This window comes from Chionomys nivalis, chromosome 5 (assembly GCF_950005125.1).
Source record: "Chionomys nivalis chromosome 5, mChiNiv1.1, whole genome shotgun sequence".
Taxonomy (NCBI): Eukaryota; Metazoa; Chordata; class Mammalia; order Rodentia; family Cricetidae; genus Chionomys; species Chionomys nivalis.
This window is the reverse complement of record NC_080090.1, coordinates 48,964,480-48,983,249: the sequence shown is the minus strand read 5'-3', so window position 1 is coordinate 48,983,249 and position 18,770 is coordinate 48,964,480. Positions and strand designations below refer to the sequence as shown.

The 18,770-nt window shown below is 42.1% G+C and overlaps 1 protein-coding gene across 1 annotated transcript in view; it reads right to left on the bottom strand.

The window, feature by feature from the left end:
• The window catches only part of Fhit (fragile histidine triad diadenosine triphosphatase), a 1,428,341-nt gene that overhangs the window by 1,002,076 nt on the left and 407,495 nt on the right, over positions 1-18,770 (bottom strand). Inside the window, exon 3 of the mRNA XM_057769802.1 lies at positions 11,486-11,574. The gene's annotated coding sequence lies outside the window, so the exon portion shown is untranslated. The remainder of the gene's footprint in view (positions 1-11,485; positions 11,575-18,770) is intronic.

The window sequence follows — 18,770 nt, the reverse complement described above, 5'->3', positions numbered from 1 at the left end:
AAAACGTGAATACAGTATGGAGGATGGACACACCTCCTCTGAGCATGCGCTTGCCTTCAGGACTCAATTACCAGTGAGCCTGCTTCCTTCATCCCAGCCCTGTGCGGTTTCACACTGTCCTTGCTAAGGAGACTTCCTGTGTCAGAGACAGAGTACCTTATCATGTTCACCGTATGTTCACTGATGGGTCCAACATGGATGCAAGTGACAGAGGCTTAGGGGTAATGTGATATGTGCCTTAAAATACTCTAATTTTCTTTTATTTTTTGAAGCTTTCTTAAGCAGAAAGGTGAAAAATCATGTTTAATTTCAATTACATATTCTGAAACCTGATTTTGTATATATTTAATAACTTGGTCAATGAGAACAGAGCCCAGAACAACTAAATATTTTGTATTTTATTATTGCCACTTTTAGTTACTATGGGAAATAATGTGTTACAAATGACATTTTCTTATTTACCCGTCTTTTTTCCTTCATATATCTCTTCTTCCCCTTCCCTTCTCTGTCACCTCCCCTCCTGTCATGAAATATTCTTTTAATGTATGTTACATTTGTTTATGCTGTGGAACATTTGTTTGATGATGCAAAGATGTGTTGCATTCTTTTATGTTGCATTTGTTTAACTCTGTGAAACTGTGTTACTTTGCCTGTCTAAAACACCTGATTGGTCTAATAAAGAGCTGAAAGGCCAATAGCAAGGCAGGAGAAAGGATAGGTGGGACTGCCAGGCAGAGAGAATAAATAGAAGGAGAAATATGGGAAAAGAGATCAAGGAGCAAGAAAAGAAAAAAAGGAGGACATCAGAGGGCAACCATCCAGCTACACAACCAGCAACAGAGAAAGAAAGAAAGGTATACAGAATAGAGAAAGATAAAAGCCCAGAGGCAAAAGGTAGATGGGATCATTTAAGTTAAGAAAAACTGGCTAGAAACAAGACAAGCTATGTTTGGGCATTCATAAGTTTGGGCAGTCATAAGAAAGAATACGCCTTCATGTGATGTATTTGGAGCTGGGTGGTGAACCCCCAAAATGAAAGAAATAAGAGTTAACAGTTAAAACACCTCCACTGCTGATTCTTTACTTCGGGGTATGTCCTGTAGCAATGCTGTGTGTCCTACCTAGACTTTCTACACCTTTTCTCTGGATTCTCAACTGCACATGTAGGTTTGAATAGAGAGCAAGAAGCACGCATGTCTGCGCGGTCCTGGCTAATGTGTCCCTCCAGCCATCATCAATCTCTAAGTTCTACTCTCTGCTGCTAGATAACACTAAGTGATTTTCATGATTGAAATCGTGGAAAATATTTTATACTTGGCATTTGAAATTGGTTGCTTATATATAATTTGGTTAATTTAATTTAATTTTAAAATTAGTGAAGTTTTCACCATAATTATCACGCATTTCCAGTAACGCTTAAGGATTAAAAGTGGTTAACTCATAAACTGTCTATGAAAGTAGATGCTTTAGTAATTGTTAATTTTGGTAATTAATAACAACAGCTCAATGCTTTGTTTTGCTGACATTTCAGTATCAACTTGTTTGGACTTTGCAGTTTTCCCACATGCTTAAATCAAAATAAATTGTCTTTTTGTTCTTAATATGTCTTTTAAAATATACCGGTTCCCGTCACTAGGCCCTGGTGTACCCACGCTGTGAAGAATGAAGAGATTCTGTATAGAAACCTGAGCCTCTACTTGGACTCTCAGAGTATTGCAACAGTGGTCCCCAGGAGTCCCACACTCGGAGAAACTCAGTGACTGCCAGAGGGAGAACTTGGCTCCCAGAAAGAGCATCCCATGGTTCTGAAAACTCATCAGGAAAGGAGACTGATAAAAAGAGACCCACACTTTGACCCTTGACTTAGATAAATATATTCTTTGCCTGTGGGTGGAGGCTGCTCCTTCGTTCCCAGCCATCCAGAACCAAATAATCGCACAGAAACTATATTAATTAAAACACTGCTTGGCCTATTGGCTTAGGATTCCTATTAACTAACTCTTACATCTTAAATTACCCCATTTCTATTAGTCTATATTCTACCACGAGGCTTGTGGTTTGTTACCTCTTGCTTCTTGGGCAGCTACATGGCGTCTCCTTAACTCCTCCTACTCTCTCTATACATCTCCGTTCAGATTTCCCATCCGGCTGTATTCTGCCCCGCCATATGCCCAAAGCAGTTTCTTTATTAACCAGTAGTAATAAAATATATTCATAGCATACAGAGGGGAATCCCATATCATATGCCCTCTCTTTAAACCCAGATCTCATGACAGGACCTTGAAGATAACTTGGGCAGGCAAAGTATTTGTGAGTGTGTGTGTGTGTGTGTTTGTGTGTGTGTGTGTATTCCCCTTCCCACTGTGGCCACATGGGACAAATGCTTTTTCCTGATTTTCAAGATTCTTTCTTTCTTTCTCTGACCTACTGAAGACAGGTGGCTGAGCCTTGCTTGTTAGGGCTGTCAGGGTCAGGCCCGACATTTGCACCTCTAGCAAAGGCAATAATGGAGGTCCAAAAAAATTGTGGGATGGGTGTCTGTACCTAGGCATTATATGGCACTAGATATGACAGCTTTGCCCCAAATCATGTTGATGCTATTATAAGCATGAGTACAGTAGGGGCAGAGGAATGTACCCATATCTAGACTGCTAATATCATCACCCACAACAAATCCTGCCCTTAACTTCCTGCACTTTGGCCCCTTCTGAAGCTCCCCTGAACTCTTTCTGAAGACCGTTTGCTTCCTTAGCAGATTCTCCAAGCCCACTGCCAGGAATTACCTTCCAGCACTTGTCAGAGAGCCTCCTGGGCTTTGTCCCGGAGATCCTTATTTAGTGCTCAAAGCTGGACCCAGAACCCAAGGATTTTAACCTGCTAAAACCCTTCCGGTGTACAGCTTGTAGGAAATCTTAGCTGATGTGAGCTGATGATCACAACTGGTGATATGTGTCTTGAACTGCAATACCGAACAACTAGAATCAATTTAGACAATCTCTTTCAACATCAACTCAGACTCTAATCACCTGGAGAGCCTTTGAAAGCAGTGTCATGCCTCATGCCACGACACCTCCCGCTCACCCCAACCGTGACATACAAGCCAGAAGACTCTGATGTATTCAGTCCACAGTGGATTCAGATATTGCGTTTTTTTGTTTTTTTTTTTTTTTTTTTAAAAATTATCTTATAAACAGAGAACTACCAACAGCCTAAGGGCACGTAGTGTCGGAAAGGCTCAACCCACCATGAAGGAAGGCAAGGCCTGGACCTGGACGACGCACTCACGGAAGCAGAAGTTTGATGAGATAAAACCCACCTGAGTCTCCTCGTTCCCTGTTTGCTAGTATACCCAAATAAACCTTGAAGTTACAGCATTAAAAACAAGCCCTTCCCCTTGGTTTTCAGCTGCTGGCAGAATGATTTAGTAGTTCTATTATCAAAGAAACTCCATTATAATTACAGTGTTTGGATTATACACAAAACAAGAAAAATTCAGAAGGGAAAGTCCTTTAATCAAAACTGTAAAACAGGACAGTTTCTGGCTGCTGTTAAAAGCGAACTCTGAAATGTTAAGAGTCAGCTCTCCAGTCCTTTGATTCTTGCCTTCCCCCCCCTCAAGAGTGACACTACACATTTTTTCAATTAAGCAGTTTGACAATCCGAAGAAACCCACAGTGCATGATTTAATGAGCATATACTATGTGCCTGGTAATCGGCAGGATGAGGCCCCTGCACATTAATAGAAAGGTTTTCTATTTTTGGGGGGGTCTCGTTTCATTAAAAAAAAGCTTTACAGTTGAGGAACTTCCAACTGTATTGGCAAAACTGTCACTGAAGGTCCCTGGTGACCTTAACTTTCTGTCACTTTCCAAGTCTTCGTGATGAAATTCATCTTTAAAAACATAGAACAAACACAAAATAGAGACACTGAAGGTTCTCTGGTGGTGTCGAGGTGATGTGACACTTTCTGATACCAATGCCACAGTGAAAGAATTGTGACCCAGTACGCAAGTTCTTCACGATGACTACGAATGTGGATTAGTCTTGGAATATTGCCCAGTATTTTAGAAGGAAGTTAGTGTAGTGTAAATATACTTATTTTTGTGATGGAGAACCCTCAAATCTGACAAAAACACACACAGCCTTGGTCAGATTCTGTCAGTTCAGTGGTGCTCATGGATTAATGAGCTACGGAAGTAACGTCCGCTGTAGATGGAGATCACACAGACTGCCTCGTGGTTCCTCGTGGTGGAAGAGCACCCACCTTGACCACAGAGGCAGAAAGTATGGACAGTGGAACAGGTAACACCAGGCTGATGCCCTTGAGGTCTCCAACAGAAACCTGCATGCAGGTTAGAGAAGGAAAACAATACTCTGACATCCATGCACACGCAGAGGTCCAGCCAGCCCTAGGAAGTGCCCAGAGGGAAACTGTCGGACTAGAAACAGAACCTCACCATGCAGTTCCAGTTGGACTGAAGCTCACTGTATAACCAGGGTTGTTCTCAAACTTGTGATTCTCTTGCCCCAGCCTCTTGAGCGCCAGAATTACAGGTATGTACCGCAATTCCTAGTCATCATTTTCATGTTGACAACAACAAGAGATTATAATGGTCGCACAATAAACTCCTGATGTATTTTAAGCTTTCTGATTGTAGGAATGTGAAACTTGCTGTTTATGTCTTTGATTAGCCTTCTGGAAAACGTGGGAAATTCATTCTCAGGTTCAGTTTGCAATCCCATTAGCTGGTAGTGGTAGATTTGTTTCCAGCTTTACTGGATGTATTTTAGTGACTTTACTGAGAGCTGGCTATAAACACAGAGCAAACGTCTCATTTATATAATAAGGGACCAATGGCAAAAATCTGTGTCACTTGGGCCCAGGCAAGGGCTCTTCAAACACAATCTAAAGATGAAATAGAGCATCTCTTATAGACAGTGGAATTACAATTTATTGCTTGGGTCATACAAATGTATCTTGCGTTTAAAAGGATCATATCTGGGAGTGTCAATGTCTTCATCAGAAATATGAGACAATAAAATTATCCTTAGATTGTTGTAATGATTCAGAGAAAATATCTCGCAAATCAATCAGGGTAGCATTTTGTGCTTAGTCTCATAGAAAGCTCTGCATGTTCATAGCTTTAGATGCAAGTGCAGCCCAGCTAGCCAGAACGTGAACCCAATGCAGAGACCCCACACATCCCTGAGAAACTGGTACCCCCTGAAGCTCCCTGGCTCAGCCTGGATCAGCACCAGCTAGCTCTCTCTCATGTCATAGGTGAGGGAAATCTAGGAAAGAGTCCCACTGTCCTACATTCTTATTCTAAACATGAGGAAATATGCAGATGCATCAGAGTTATGTGATTTACAGGTTCACAGCTCAGTGTTCAGTTCACCTACAACTGGGCCGCAGGTCTATCTCCCTATGGAAAAGCAAGCTTTCCTCATGTTTTCTGGCATTGACCACAGCGAGAGTATGGCCAAACATACCACCAAGATGTTCCTTTGTGCTCGGGGGAGTCTGTTGAGGGGTAAGTACACTTCTACGTGTGCACACTCTGGAAAAACAGAGAAAGGGGGTGTGATGCAGGGGAAAAGCTTTACAGGCGGACATGGACTTGAACACTGATACCCATCAATTTCACGGCTTTGGGGAAAACACCAAGCCTACCTGAGCCACAGAGAGCTGCACCGCAAGGCGGGAAATACAAAGAATTTATAGAGTTATTGTCAGCAGGGCTGGGTCCAAAATATTTCAATAAGGAATATAGTAGGGGCACCGGCTGGAATGAGCCTAACATCTAATTTAATTAAATTTAATAGGAACACTGTAGGATTAAATTACAAAGGTATCCATTTTGGTTCTAGACTGTGGAACGCGGTCAAACCCATGATACATTGCATGAGGTAAACAGCTATTGAAAACACTGTGAAGAAAGACATAAGCTGTTAGTTACCCAGAGGTCACTATACCTTCCAATGACTTTGTTTTCCACACCTATGCTGAATCCAGTTAGCCTGGCTAGTCCTTAAACTGATAAGCCACGTCTGTCTCTTGACTACAACTGAGTCCTCCAAGGACCCCACACTTAAGAAACACAAACAGATTTCACTTGGGATCTTATTAGGTACATATTTACCGATAACTGTTATGTTGTCTTGACACAATGACCTTTTTGTTATTGCCAAATACTTCCCCTATGGTAATCTGTTTGCCTTAGGGTTTCATTTGTCTGATATTTAAGAAGGCGCTCTGTGTGTCTCTGACCATTTCTACAGCATTCCTTTCCCTATCAGTTCCCTTTCAGCCTACGAGCATCTTTATATTTAAAGGTTATCTCTCAATGCAGCATTGATGTTCATTATTTTTAAGTGTATTCTTATACCTCTGCCTTTTAACTAAAATGCACAGGGTCCACTAATGATATAATGGTTGGTGCTTGCATTTAGTGGTAGAGTTTCATTCGTTTTGTTTGAGTCTCTATTTCTTGCTCCTCTGTTTCTCTTTTCCAATATTATTGCATTGGTTTTAAAATGCAAGACAAGAGTTTCTCTGTGAGTTTGAAGCCAGCCTGGTCTACACTTTACATTTCAGGTCAGCTAGAGCTAGATAGTGAGACCTCGCCTTAAAAAAAAATAAAGTGAGATTATAGTTTATCAATTGACCACATTTTGTATTGCTTGTTCTGGGGACTAAAGTATATTTTCTTGATCATTATTTGGCTCACTTTCACATAAAATTTGAAGATATTGTACCTACATAAGTCTGCTTACCAACACTACTTTTGATGCTATGACTGTCATGTGGACTACAGAGACACATTACATCATGATCCCCCTGGGACAATGTTGTCATTCTTGTTCTTTATATTTTAAAGATCATAAGATGGGAAACGAGTCATTTGTATTGTCAATTCCAATATATTTATTCCATCTTGAGCATTTCAGATCCTCTCTGGTGTGCCTCGCTCCAGGCTCCAGCTTCCTTTGACATCTCTTGAGTCTTTCGGAAACAAAGCCTCTGCACTTTTCTGTATCTAAAAATGCCTTTGTCTTCATGCTGAAAGCACATTTGAGCTATGCAAATAACAAGGTTCTTTGGTATGCGTTCTTACTGTCTTTCTATCCCCTCTTTACTTTAAAAAACATTTTTTCTTAGGCTGGTGAGATAGCCAATAGGGATAGGCTCTTACAGCCATGCCTGACTATCTGAGTTCAAGTCCCACGACGTATGTGGTTGAAGAAAGAGCCAACTCCTACAACTTTGTCCTCTGACCTCCAAATGTTTATACACACATTATCTCTACCCACCCCGTACCACAAATAGATACATGATTTAAAAATCATTAAATCATCATTTTTTTCTACCCTTTGTTGTTTCTGAAAAGGAGGAAGTGCTCACATTGAAACAACATTTCCCTGAACATACTGTGGTTCCTATGAAGGCCCCTCTTAACCGTCACTGTCCGATGTTTAAATGAGAAGGGCAGAGGCACAATAGCCTTAGAATCATCCCACTTATGCTAGGACACAGATTTAAGTATTTCATAATATGTGAAAAATATGTCATTATTTTCAAACATACTTTTTATATGATTCTATTTCTTCCGTGACTCCAATTACATGTATAGTAGCTATGCTAAATTTTGTAGCACAGTTACCAGAGCCTTGATTCTTTTTTCACTGTTCAGGCATTTAAATAGTTTTTTTTTTTTTTCCTGTGCTCCAGAAAATTGCCACGGCTCTATTGTAAGGGTTACTGGTACTTGTCTGGTCACCTCCACATCCTCTAAGGCCATTCAGGACATTTTGATTTCAACAGTGACATCTCTCCATCAATGAAAGTTCAAATCTGACCCATCTTGGAATAAATGTCAGATAATTGCCTATTTTTTTTCAAAACTTCTCCCATTTTCTTAGTTCCTTATGTGTCGTGGAATCTGAGGCTGTGGCGTGTGAATAAAAGAATGTAAACGGTACAGAGGAAGGGCCAGTTTCCGCTTTATTCTCCAGGGAATATTGATCTGTATTGACAGGCAAGTAGATTAGCTAAACAGAACTAACTGAACAGGGCCTTGGGAGGCAGCTCCAGGTTTGGTTTAGTTTTTTTTATTTTCTTTATCTTTTGCAGACAGCATCTTACTCTCCGCCCCCTGGTTAGCCTGGAATTCACTGTGGAGACCAGGCTGGCCTCAAACTCACTGCAGTCAACGCGGCTTTCATAGTAAACACTATAAGATGGGAACTCAGTTTTCAAGGTGTGAAGTACAGCTCTGCAAAGCTTCAGCCTGTGTACTTGTATTCTTCCTGCCTTCAGGCAATAGATGGAGGCGGGTCTATACTATAATGGTTACCTCTGGTCAAGTCTGGCCTAGTAGAGCTTTCGTGGCCACACCAGAAGCACATGGAGAGACAACACTGTAGAGTGTAGAGAAAACACTGAGGAAATATTCTCTTGTATTTCTTAATGATTCCTTAACCTTCACTCAGTATCTTGACTAGAAATACCTGGTTTTGGTACTAATGGGAAACAAAAGTCAGGCCTGGCGCTCCTTTGACCATCTTGCCAAGCACACAAGGAGACTGGACTAAATCCACAGATTACACACTAAAACATCACACAAACATGGCAGCATTGAATCTCAAAACAGTGAGTTCTGTACTAACCATTTTTCTTAGGTGTATCCATGTGACACTTGGCCACGTTATTCAGTGTTACTTTTGTGGCTTTAGACATCTCTACATCTACCACATTGACAAAGTCATAGGTAATATTCTAGGAGAAAGGAAATATTGAAAATCCTTCAATAGTAAGTAAGTGAACATCTACTCTCATGCATATTAGTGACAGCCATGTTTTGACCATTAGTCTTTATGAGTACCATGTCTTGAAAGCTTCTTCGTGGAAGACATCCTCCTAACCACTTAACATAAATTATCTTTTAATCTTTCATAACCATTCTAAGAAACAATTCCTAAGAATAGTTTCATTTCATTGGGGAAGAAACCAGAGTTCAGGGAGGTTAAGCAGGCTGAAGAAGATCAAACAGCAAACAGCAAAAAAGTCATGCAGAAACAGCAGAGGAGAAGTATTTGAAATGATTAGGCACTGTCTTTTATTGTTAGGAGAAGAAGAGAAGTCTTTCTAAGCACAGAGAAATAAGTGAGGTCTCTAAACTTGAAAATCAGTCAAGTTTAATTACTCTTTCAAGTAATTGCAGGCTTCATTTTTAAGAGCCTTATTTCTAGGGTTAAGATGCCCAACAGAACAAAAATACTGAAGGCTAAATGGCTATACTCAAAGTTCACAACTCACTGCATTTCCTTTTGCTTTTGTTGCTGTTTTGTTTTTGTTTTTTTCAAGACAGGGTTTCTCTGTAGCTTTGGAGCCTGTCCTGGAAGTAGCTCTTGTAGACCAGGCTGGCCCCAAACTCACAGAGATCCACCTGTCTCTGCCTCCCAGTGCTGGGATTAAAGGCGTGTGCCACCACTGCAGGCTTCACCGCATTTCTATTCTGCTTTATAGGTAGGCTCTCCAGATAGGCAGAGAATCTACCAAGAAGTCAGATGCATTAGGAAGTGAAAGTGGGAGGCCCATCCCACCCTACCATGTATTCATTGAAGGCTTTTACATGACAAAGCAATATCCGATAGCAATACAAACTCTACAACCAGTTCTGGCCAATTTGATGAACTTCACATAAACCCGTGGATGTCAAAGGCTTGAGGAATCATGGGAAGACAGGCAGAGCCAGGGGCAAATTGGTGCACAAGATAAAGTAGATGTAGGAGACAGGGTTAACCAGAAGCAAGAGAAGGTGGGTGGTGTCTTTGTCTTTTGGTTCATGGAGTTGGTCAATTTACACACACACACACACACACAGAGTTTGCAAAGACACAGACATGAAGATGTTGTTAAAGAAGGAAGCATGAAGAGGAATGACAGGAAGGAACAGGAGCGTATATGAAAGCAAGGTTAACTGAACACAGCCTGCCAAGAGTCGTGCACATGTCTGAGATCCTAGAGTCCAGGCAGATGGTGAAATGAAGGCTAGGCATGCTTGAAGCCAATTTGGGTTGTATAGAAAAACCCTGTCTATAAATATGTAAGTTAATTAATTAATTAATTAAAAATCAAATAAAATAGAGTAGCTCATTGATTACATGCTGGGGAAATGACCAGAATGGAATTGTGGAGCCAACACATATGCCTGTCAGTGTGCACCTGTGTGTATCTGTGTGTGTGCATGTGTGTGTATATGTGTGTGATCTTTTCTCACACATAACAAGTATCACAGAAAACATACCTAGAACAAAATACAAGTTAACAAGTGGAAAATCTGACATATAAAGTTTTATGTGACATGAGAGACTTTGGAAATAGAAACCAAAGACTAGGGAGAACCCATTTCTTATGCTTAGATATAAAACAAAATGGACATTCATGTAGGAATGTGATTGGTCAAAAAGAGATGACCTACTACTGGTCTGAGACCTCCTGGACTGAGAAGAACTGGGCAAGGCCTAGGGATTCAGTAACTTCTCAGCTTTCCTGTGTCCTTCTGTTGACCGAGGATTGGAATACACTCTTAGTTCTGATTGCTAGCAGACAAGGCGTGCCAGAGAATCTCTGAATGGCTAATCTTAAACACAGTTCTGGGGGAAACTACACTGTAGCTTTTTTAGGTTTTTCTGAAAGGTTTTAAGGACTGCCATGGGAAAGGAAGGCATGCAAGAAAAAGTCAGAGCGAAGGCATTCCTCCCAGCATGCCTAACTGCTGTGACCGGAAGCCTGTCTTCTGAGCATCGTGAGTTCATTTCTCCTCCATCGGCTATCTCCTTTTAAGTTGCACATCTGACCCACCGGGTGAAAACACTTAGGAATGAAGGGAAGGGAAGACTTTAGCTGACCTTTGGGTCTCTTGATGGGATTCATCATTCACTACCTATTCTGTACCAGCAGGGGATTCTCTGACCAAGAGCAACCCTCTACCCTTGAAGGACACAGGTCCCTTGGCAGAGGGCTCCTCTGGTTGCTACTAATTTCATTTCAATCCTACCATCTTCCTTAAAGCCACACAAGGCATTAAAACCTGACTTTGTGACTACCTAACCTTTCTTTTCCTATATAAAAATTATTAAATATGTGTGCCTATATAGTGGTGAAAGAACAGTTATGGCATGTCAATCAGGTACCGGTTCGGCTGCGCTTCATGGGAAGGGAAGGCAATGCTTTCCTTCAGAAAGTGAAGCCATCATTCTTTTATGTTACTGACATAATATTTATATTCCTATTTTAAAACGGCGGCTACAAACAAAATCAGCAAGAGGGCAGGTTCTCTAAGGAGATCTGGCTCTAACCACGTACAATTATAAAGTTCTATTTATATGCAAAAGAATGAGACTAATACCATAAGGACATCCACACAGTAAGGCAACGGATGACGCTCTTTGAAAAGAAATAAAATTAAGCAAACACTACCTTTCACACGCGTGCTGCCTCCTTGGGGTCCTCTGTGCAGGACGAAGAGGTTTTGCAGAGGAATGAGAGAGTCGGTTGTCCCAGGACGCCTAATGGGAAAAACAAGTTCAGATGATCACTCGGCAGTGTATCGGACAGTTTCGAGACACAACGTCACGAAAAGAGTCCGTGAAGAACACTGAGCTGGTGTGGCTGCATTAGGAACTGTTTACGGGACTATAGAGGCACAGTGCAGCTCCTGGAACCATTGTTTCTCTGCAGAAGAGTGTGGCTCAGAGGAATGACAGCAGTGTCAGAATGGTGCTATACCTGTCCATATTCTGATTCCCACCCCAGGGCCTTCCTAGACGCAGCATCTGGCCTCCTCCAGAACAGGACAGGCCTAATACTGGGATTTCTGTTTTGCAAACAATGAGCCTGACCCAGGAGAACACTGCTCTGGCTTTGCAGAATTTCATGTCAGATCCACTCAAGAGTCACTTGTGGGTCATTTAACTCCCTCTCCTTTAAAATACGAGGCCAACTGTAATTGATTACGAGTGAGATGTCTTAGGGTTTCTATGGCTGTGCTAAAACCTATGACCAAAATCAGCTTGGGGAAGAAAGGGTTTATTTCATCTTATACTGAGGGAAGTCAGGAATTGAGCTGAAGCAGGGCAGGAACCTAAAGGCATTAATGAATACAGAGACTATAAGGAGTGCTGCTTACTGGCTTGCTCCTCATAATTTGCTGGCCTGCTACCATCCCTGGGGTGGCACCACCTAGCAGGCTTGGTCCTCCCACATCAGCCACTAATCAAGAAAATATCTTACTGGCTTGCCTGCAGCCAGATCTTAGAGGTCTCATGGACGTGTCTCCTCTGGATGATTCTAGCTGTGTCAAATTAACATAAACTAGCCAGCACAAAGAAGAAGACAGGCGTTTGGTACAGCTGCTACGTTTAGGCCCTACACAACTATTCAATGTAATTGATCTTGATTCTGTCCCTGTCAAATGGGCATAGTAATATATGAAGGATGCATTTATTAGAGGATTTTTTTCATTATACAGGCCAACAGATTCTCCTGCTCACAAATGACCCAGTGACATCCCCATCTGGTCACCTCCTCTCCACTATAATCTCTACTTCTACTTTTCCTTCATAGACCGTTTTTGAAATAAAAAAATGCCATAGTCACAGACAGTACTTCATTCTCTGTGATTGTGTCCAAGGGTCATCATTTCCTCTTTTAAGGTCTAATTATTTGGCTCCTCATCATGTCACTTGTTCTGCTCATTCTGTGACTGAAATCATTCCTTTGTCACCAGCAAACACTTACAGAGACGACAGAGCTCCAAGGCAGTACTCTCTTCAGCGCTGAACATGATAACTTCACATTCCACTGAGATCCTCATAGGGGAAACCAGACAATAAAGTAAGGATAGCAAGTGCCTGGAGAATGTTGCCTCCCCACCCAAGGTAGGAGGGAGGGAGGAAAAGAGGGAGGGAGGGAAGGAGGGAGGGAGGAAAAGAGGGAGGGAGGGAAGGAGGGAGGGAGGGAGGGAGGGAAGGAGAGATTAAATTCTTATTTTCCAGTTCCAGAGAATGGAATAGGGTTGCATAGAAAAAGCTTAAGATGATGTCACACTGGAATAGGATGGACCAGATCTAATGGGAGAGGTTTACATCTACGAGGAGACCATGTGAAGATGGTGACACAGCAGGAGGATGTCCTAGGAGGACAGGGACCAGCGTGAGGCTGCTGCAAGGCAAGGAGTGCTAAGTGTTGCTAGCAAGCCACCAGAGACCAGGAAGAGGCGGAACCCCACCCCTGCACCCCCACCCACCCATTCTCTGGGAGAGATCCCCTGGGAGCATGGCCCTGATGACGCTCAGATTTCAGAGTGACAGTCTACAGAGCTACCAGACAAAAAAGCATTTCTATTGTTGCACGTTTCTCAGTTCGCAGTATGTTTTGAGTGCCACCCTAGGAAATTTAAACAAGGAAATTAAGGAAGATCTCACTGGGAATGAACATCTCAGGCAAAACCTGAATGAGATATAGAAGGCAGACAAAAAGATGGCTTTGGAGGAATGTTGTAATAGGAGCGGCGGGCTGTGTCCCGCCACCCGGCTAATTTTACCCGAAATAATTACATAGAAACTGTATTCTTTTAAACACTGTCTGGCCCATTAGTTCCAGCCTCTTATTGGCTAATTTTTACATCTCCATTAACCCATTCTAATAATCTATGTAACACCACAAGGTGGCTTACCAGGAAAGATCTTAACCTGCCTCTGTCTGGAGTGGGAGAATCATGGCAACTGCCTGACTCGGCTTCTTTCTCCCAGCATTCTGTTCTGTTTACTCCACCTATCTAAATTCTACCCTATCAGAAGCCAAGCAGTTTCTTTATTAATTAACCAATGAAAGTAACAGATAGAAAGATGACCCTCCTCCATCATTTCCCCTTTTTCTGTTTAAACAAAAAGAAGGCTTTCATTTTAACATAGTAAAATTACATATAACAAAACAGTTATCAAGCAAGAATTACAGCTACGATATTTATATCTATTTTTTATCATAACTAAGGAAAACTATAACTATCTATTTATTCTTCAACTCCATCAAAGACTCCAGAAGGATATATTACCTAAGCAAACAAGAAATACAAAATTCTAGAAATGACAGAGACATCTTGCTGCCTGGACAGTCACCCAAAGTTCTTTTGTACCATTGGAGCATCCATCTTCAGCCTTCAGGCCCATAGTATCCAACAGACATTTTCCTCAAGCAGGAAATTCCAAAGACAGTTCAGTCACTTTCTGCTGTGTCCTGCAGAATGTCTCGCAGACTCTTTCATGAGTCAGGAACCCCGAAAGACCATCTCACCTTTAGGTAAGTTCAGCAGTCTTCTTTCTGTGGGTTCTTTGTGTCCAGTTTATGCAACAGTCCAGGCAAGAACAGTTTCTTGCCCAAATGGCTATCCAACTCTTCGATGCCCATCTTCCTCTTGAGGTAGATTGGTGCTGCCAGGAGCAGACATGTCTCATTGTCATTAAAAACCCTAAGTTTTTAAAACATTAAAAATGCCATATTCTGTAGTCTTTGAAAGATATGAAGAATGCCTATTTAATTGAAATATATCTCTATATATCTAGAAAATCTAACATGACTACAAGCTTGACTATTATCAATAATTATCCATTAACAACCTATATTTCCTAATTATACATTACATTTTGAATAAACTACACAATCACAATACCTTAATCAAGATCAGAAATACATATACATATAACAAAATTGACCTTAAAATCCATACCAATGCAACTTATTCATATCTATATCATATCCCCCTTTAAATGTAAAAGAACATTTATAAGCAATATTTGGGAACATGGGCGCAGTTTTTTCTCTCCAAACCGCTTCCTGCTGAATGGGGGTGCTGTTATTTAGGTCTTTCATGGTATAACCTGTCTGCTAGGTTCATCTCAGTCGGCAGTTGAGCAAAGTAATTTTTTGAGGGTGTTCACAGCAACCCTTCCAGAGGGCGTGGTCTATCATACCATATTGGGATAGAAGCCAATTGGGATAGGATCTCATCCTCTGTGAAAACAAAAGAAGACCCTCTCCAAAGCATCATATCCTTAGACCCAAATTTTGATATCATAATACCCTTATATCCATTCTGGTTTAGCTTGGCAGCCCATATAATGAAATGTCTCTTTGTACTTAGCTCCTTCACAGTCAAAAAATTCAAAGAAAACACAATAAAATACATAATCCAGACTCTTTGTGAATTTTCTATTTTTACGTGGCTTATTTTTAATCTATCACTTTATTTTATTCTGTCTCTTTAAAGACTTTACCCTTTTTTTTTTAAAGGCATTAACTTTATTCTCTCTATTTTTTTTCTTCTCTCTCCCAAGCCTATGTCTGAATCTGTCCTATTGTGAATCTGTAATTTTTTTACTATCCAGGGGCAGTTCTTAAAATGCTAAGCACTTCTTAAAAACTTAAGTTGCACCATGTAGGGGTAATAGGTACTGCCTGTTTGCTGCCAGTCTAAACCTTAACTGCGCTGTTGTTATGGTAATTACGATTGTTTCTGCCTGAGGTCAGCACAGTTCAGCCTGGAGCAACCGCTCCTGCCTCATATCCATTTGGTGCCCCTGAGCTGTGCACAGTTCCAGGCACACAGCAATCCACATTGCCATCAAGCAAGCCGTAGCACTTTACTCCAAATGCTCCATTCAAAAGTTCTGTCTCCCGCAGGAGCCAGACAGAGATCGCAATGGTGGCACAGCCCAGAAAGCTGGCATTTTAAAACAGCCAGTTTTTTCCTGCTGCTGAGTCAGGACAATTTCTTTGCGGCACGCAACCCACAAACAGCAAAAAGCTGTCTTAAATTCTCTCTCTCTCTCCTTTTAAGCCCTCTCAGGTTTTATGTGGCATTAGTTAATCACGTTGAGCGCCACTCTGTTGAAGGAGCTGCGGGCTGCTTCCCGCCACCCTGCTCCCTGCCACTGGCCCCATTCTGTAGTGAGAGGAGCGGCAGGCTGCCTCCTGCCACCTGGCTAGCTTTATCCGAAATAATGCAACAGATAGAAAGATGACCCTCCTCCATCAGAGGAAGACCTCTCCAGGCAGAGGGGAGAATGTTTGATGTATTGGGAGGGAAGCAGCTACGACTGCCTACCCTAAGGCAAGAGGGCTGGGATGAGAAAGCAGGGACCAGCAGCTGGGGTCTGGACCCCCTGCTGTCACTCAGGCTTCTATATGCTGCAAGGAACAAAAGCCACTATAGGGTTCTGAGTGGAGGTGGACCAAAAGCTGACCTGCATTGTAGTGAGGTCTCTCTGGCTCTTTGGTGAGAATAAACTGGAGATAAGATCACTAAGACGTCTCCCTGGGAAACCTGAAGAAGAAAACTGCAGCCAGTCCGTGTGGAGACAGTGGGGACCGGACAGCTCTATGCTGGATATTCAGACAGCAGATCCAAGTGACTGACACACTGGAAGCAGAGTATATGCCTGACTTCTTAGTGATGCAGAGGACTAAACCAGATAGCAAGACAATCTAACCATCTGAAGAGTGACCTCCCTGAGCCAGTCATGCCTTCAGGGACACATTTGGCAGACAGGGAACAGGAAATCAGAACGTATAAGAAACCTTTTAAAGGAAAAAAAAAAGCAGAACACAAAACAACAGAAGATTGGGGGTTATTGAAAGAAGAAACTTTAACTATAATGGATCATGGATGTAAGAAGTCCAGGCACTGGTTAGGAAGAAAAAGGAAATTAAAATAATAAGATTTCATTTTCCTTCCATCCAAGTAGTTAACATGAAAAGGCCTGGCAAAATTCAATGTTGTCCAAGATGTGAGGCAAATAATGTAATATTCCAAGTACTCCCAGCAGAATCCCGAATCGGGACATTATTCTAGTCAGGGCTTTTATTGTATTTATCAAAAGCAGTAGGGCATATTCCATGCATGCTGATTCTACCTGGCAGAGGGGCTCAATGAGCCTGCATACAAGGAGGCAGACGCTAAGAAGAGCATCTTCACACTTTTTTGTTTTGTTTTGTTTTTAGCATAACAAGACTGCACAATGACTTAAACGCTCACCCGAAAAGGCAATGAGTAAGGAAAGCTTCACTTCCCTTGTACCGTGAAACAACGCACAGCCCCTAAAGGGAGTCAGCTGGTTCTATACACGTACATCAGTGCGCATGTGTCTCTTCACAGATAATCATTAAGCAACGGAAACTACTTCAAACGCACAGACATAGTAACATGTAGCATGTGGATATGCGCATGCGCATGTGAAAACACAAAGAACGCACTGTTCGGGGACACGACCCACGTTCACAGCACAGGGGTTTCTGCAGGAAGTGAATGCATCAGAAGGCAGAGAGCAAGGAAAAGGCAGGGATGATATGGAATCTACCCTTGTTTCATCAATCAGCTTTTTGAAAAGCAAAGGGAAAGAAGACGAACAAACCTCTGAAAGCAAATCTGGCCAAGTGAGGCAGGTGCTTGTTTTGGATTCTGGAATTTCAGAAGGCTATCGTTTTATTTATTTTTTTGTACCTGTTTGTACATTACATATTTTTTTCAAATAAAAGAATGAAGAAAAAAGAGTGAGCGCATGGAGAAAAAGGGGAAGAGTGGAAAAAGGGAGTCAAGGAGAGAGTGGGTGTGAGGGAGAGGGAGGAGGCAAGATTGGTGGGTGGGTAAGAGGAAGGTTCAGGGAGGGGATTTAAACTGGCTACAAGAATTTGTTTTCTTAAGGATGAAAATTCTAATTTTTTTGTGTTATTGTTGCTTTGCTTTCCTTGTTGTTCATTTTGTACCAACATAATATTTTTGATTACTTATTATTTGGGAATTTCACAGCATGCCCCCCCCCATCACACTCACTTCCTAGTTCTCAGAAAAGGTAGAGGAAGAAAGAGGAGGAGGAGGAGGAGGAGGAGAGGAAGAAGAAGAAGAAGAAGAAGAAGAAGAAGAAGAAGAAGAAGAAGAAGAAGAAGAAGAAGAAGAAGAAGAAGAAGAGGAGGAGGAGGAGGAGGAGGAGGAGAAAGAACAGGCCAAATTTTATTGTCCATACACTCATTTGTCAAACTTTTGGTGGCCAGCCCCTTAAAGAAAACTGAGTCCTTCTCCACCCTCACCCCCACCAGAAGCCACCAGTTATGGAGAGCTATACTTCAGCATCCTTATCACAATTTTTAAGTGTTCTCTTTGATGACTTTTTGGGGGTGAGGACCACTACAGAAGCCTTTCATGTCCCTCTTTCTCAGCTGTGAGTCTACAGCCATAGATATCACTGCAAAAGTAGCTTCCTTGCCCGTTACAGTCAGCAGGAGGAGAGATCATGGACTTCTGCATGGTTTCTGGCTTCGTGCCATGGAGCTCAGCTTGGTCTCTGGTGGCAGTGCAGACCATGGGCATCAACACAGACCTCTGCTGCAGCATGGGCCATGGACACCAATATGGTCCCAAGCATCCCAAGCAGCATCCCAGCCCATGGCCACTTATTTACATGGCTTCAGGCGACAGCACATGACCTTTGGTGGTGACTCAGGCCATGGACATTAACATGACCCTGGATGCAGCAGGACCACAGACCCCCATCACGGTCCTCTAGAGCAGCAGGACAACGGACCACAGACCCCCATCATGGGCTCAGGTGGCAGCATAGGCCAGGGATGCTAACCTCAACAAGCCCACAGCAGCACTACCCTCAGTCATTGACTTGACTTGAGGTAGTGGCACAGACCACAGATGTTTGTA